General features: G+C 44.6%; 1 long non-coding RNA gene across 1 annotated transcript; it reads right to left on the reverse strand.

Moving 5' to 3' along the window:
* Positions 1-1,897: 1,897 nt before the first annotated feature.
* On the reverse strand, positions 1,898-3,034 carry LOC119281390. The gene is made up of 3 exons (XR_005138399.1): positions 3,004-3,034; positions 2,404-2,586; positions 1,898-2,310 (listed from the first exon to the last, which is right to left on the reverse strand). It is a non-coding gene; the product is annotated as an uncharacterized LOC119281390 (long non-coding RNA).
* Between the last annotated feature and the right edge of the window lie 966 nt (positions 3,035-4,000).

Here is a 4,000-nt window from a genome sequence, read left to right on the forward strand (position 1 = left end):
GAGCCGACTCACCAGAGAGCTTGTGGTCGCCGCCGTACAAAGCCGCCATCACGCCGGTCGCCTCAAGAAGCACCACTACGCCGGAGACGGTGCTAGACGTGTGCAAGAGCAGAGCACCTGCTGCATCCATTTCCAAATAGAACAAGAACAAAAAATTAGGAAAGGCTGCAAACAAATTAGGAAGGGTTTCAAAAAAGGATAGTTATTTAGAATGACAACAGAAATTCAGCTAGTACCATGTTTTTCGTTCTCCAACTAGTTAAAATGAGATACTCATTCATACAAGAAAACATAGACACAATATGAATATTCATTGCACAAGTGCAAGTCATGCAAAATACTTTACTGCAACACATTGCGCCTAAACTTCGCATAAGATATAATTGATAAAATCAGTTTGCTGCTATTGCCATTGGAAAACCGGCACCGAATTGAGCGGTAATAGAGATATATTTGATAAAAATCAGTTTGCTGCTACTGCCATTCAAAATCTAACTGACCGATTGGTTCAAACACTAGGCAAAGTAAGACAGAAACAAGTAAATCGGCACCGAATTGAGCGGTAACAGAGAGGGGAGGGGAGACGTGCAACTTACAGCATCACACATGGACTTCCACTTCTCACCATCGGCCTTGCCAATCTGTAATTCAACCAACCTAAACCATATCAGGACATAGAATTCACAAGGAAACTCATCTCGCAGCACCACGAGTTCGAACGAACAACAAGACAGAGGCGAGTGGGGGACGCTTACCACAGAGACCTGCTTGACGCCGAGGTGCTTCTCCTTGTACTCCTTCCTGAAGTTGTCCCTGCGAAGACGAAACACGCACCAAATCCTCGGTCAGGACGCGACGCCACACCACAGAAGCAACATGAATCGAACCAGGAACCAAGACTGGGACTCACATGAAGATGAACAAAGCGCTCGGGGGCGCGTGGGCTTGTTGGGGTCCTTCTCAGCCTTGATCTTCTTCACCGCAAGCCTGCGCCACCACAACGGAAACAACAACAGCAAACCAAACCGAGTCAGAACCCGACGTGAAATAGAAGCAGCCACCACGGGAAACAAAAACGAGATGGGGAGACGAGGGAGGGAGGGGTCGGGACCTGGAGTTGCCGGCGCGAGAGCCCACCTTTGTTACTATGTTAAAGAAAGTTGATTTGCCAACATTGGGTAACCCCACCTGCATGAAACATCAATAGTAAACTTCATATATCCTCTTATTCCTCTACTTGGCAACAGCAGAATAGTGCGCCAATCAACATTCAATAGAAGAGTAGTCCATTATGATTTATGATGAAATCTGAGATCGAATAAAGGATTATTGTTAAACACCATCAATGAGACTAGAAGTGCGGCACTGGCAACTCATGAAACTTCTTGACCAGTAGTAGTACATAGTAACATGCTAGTGTTGTCCAAGCAGACTGAGTTACATGCATAAAACTACAATTCGTCCACCCTGAGCAGTCAGGATGAACACATGCCAAATCTAAATCCATAACCAACTGCAACTTCTTCTTTTATAGTCTACAACAACATAGTTCAGTAGTAAATAAGAATAGAATCAATCTATTATAAGACAACATAATGCTCATTTAACAAAATATCAACACCAAGCACCCATTCAACTGCACCAAATTAACAGTACCATAATCTGTATGGTTAATTTTCAAACACACATGTGAAATCATATTGTCAAATGCATGCACATATACCACTAATATCTTTGCAGCAGCATTTGTCTGCCATTTTACACATTAAATTAGATTAATAATGTGAAGCAGTGCATCTCCATTTTCACGACATTGAGAATGATAGCAGAAAACAAAATTGACCAGGTTACAAATAGACAGCAAAGTAAGCAAGCGAGCAAGCAAAATCCTGCAGCTCAAACGATTTCTAGCGGATCCAGTGGCCTTCTTTGCACTCATTTGTTAAATGAAAGACACTTGAACACAAGTCTAGGAGCTAGCATTAGAATCTACATTGAACTAGATAGGAAACTAATTCAACATACAGAAGGCATGTGCAGTATAAAGATTAGAGACTAGAACTAGATTAATATGTAGCTGCCACAACAAGAATGATTAATTCCAACAGGATAATCAGGTCCATATATTTAAGTCAAGCCGGGAGCATGGAGCAGCAATAGCCTTCCCACTTCTGTCTTGTCCATGCCAGGAGCCAATGGGATAATCAGGTCCATATATTTAAGTCAAGCCGGGAGCATGGAGCAGCAATAGCCTTTCCACTTCTATCTTGTGCATGCCAGGAGCTTGCTAGCGTTTGAAACCAGCAGTTTCTGTAACAAGTAACTGAAACTATGTAAATGTAAAGAAAAAGAAATCTAAAGGTGTATGAGAGCACATCAATCAGATTCAGGATTCGACTATACCTCCTCGGACAACCTTTTAGATGGTGACTTGTCAACATTGATGGGTGGCAGCGTGGACCGGCGAGCACCCGCGAAGAGAGGAGAAGAAGACGTCGTTGCAGCGTGCTGTGGGCAACAACCCGATTCTCCTCATGCATCGCATAAATCACCAGAAGTTGAGAAGAGCCCCTGGCTTGTCATAACCTGTATGGTTATATGTATTTTTTAATTCCAACAACTATATGTTTTGAGTTGTAATAAATAAGTAGATGTTTACTGCTTATTCTCCCTTTTTCTCAATTGCTTGGTGTAACGAACTTTGTTGGATAAAAAATGTTTTGAAGTGGAAGGTCATGTTATAAATAAGAATAGTTGAATACAAATAATCAAGCTACACAATATTACTATGTTATAAATCAGACATGGATTAGACAGAGTAATGTCTTGTGTCAGGATCATGCATGGCAGGACTACAACATCTTACAAAGGCAATTCTGATTTCTGGTTGAGCATGCACATTAACCATTAGCATGTGCTGATATGCAGCATCGTTTGAACAGGGTACAGCCTAGGAATTTTTAGCTGTTTCATAAATACCCAAGAGCAATAGTCTCCTCTAACCTTGGACAAACAACATCTTACAGAAGCTGACACGCAGACGCAGCGGGACAAACGTGCGAGGGTTTCGCATGGGGTGGGAGGGCGAGGGAGGAGGTACCTCGCAGCCGATGAGGTTCTTGGCGTAGTCGACGACCCTGTGCCGGCACCGCTTCGCCTCCTCTGTTGGGTGTAGTCGCAGCAGCACCTCGTGGGCGGCCGCCTCCGTGGCCCGCAGCGCCGGCGGGATGGTCGGGGGCCGCGGCTGCAGTGCCATCAGCATCATCCCGCACGGCTGCTCGTCTGGGACCCAGCCGAGGCCAGTGGGTGGCTCAGGCGCACGCCATGTGGTTGGGGGAAGCCATGGTGCCGCCGCCCCCTTGTTCGAGTTGCTGATGGAGGGGCCACGCCGGTGCCGAATCCAGCACTCGCTGGCCTTGATGTTGCCGGATGTGGCAGACCGGCGGCGAGGGGAAAGGTGGATGGCGAAGAGGGAGGCGGTGGCGAGGGGAGAGGTGTGGCAGAGAGAGGGAGATCTGGATCGGGGGCGGAGTAGGCATGCGGTGTCGCCATCGATTCGATCTGAATCGCCATGTCATCGATCCGTGGCACACACCTTTCCACCAATGAGAATTTAAGTTTATTTTCTGAGTGTAGAAATGGTTTTTTAAGAACATATGAAATCTTGATGGAAAATTGGATCATATTTTGTGAAAATGCTTCAATATTGTGCACATGTGTGTATATTGGGATGGGGGTTTTTATTTCTTTGCACATAAAGTCATTTTTCAATTTTTGGAGTGGCAATAATCGGGTTTTTTGTGAATGACCTAGCAAATAGTTGTTGTAAAATTGGACCAAATAAATTTTCTAAAATACTAGGCCATATCTAATGCACAATTGACCAAATAGTTGGATGTCAAAAGTTTCGACCCACCTCTGTTGAAAAAGACAAATTTCCGCCTATTTAGTTGGAAGCGGGTCAAATTTGAATTGCAGCTACCTCGTAGTTTCCTATTTA

The sequence above is a fragment of the Triticum dicoccoides genome, chromosome 3B, assembly GCF_002162155.2.
Source record: "Triticum dicoccoides isolate Atlit2015 ecotype Zavitan chromosome 3B, WEW_v2.0, whole genome shotgun sequence".
Taxonomy (NCBI): Eukaryota; Viridiplantae; Streptophyta; class Magnoliopsida; order Poales; family Poaceae; genus Triticum; species Triticum dicoccoides.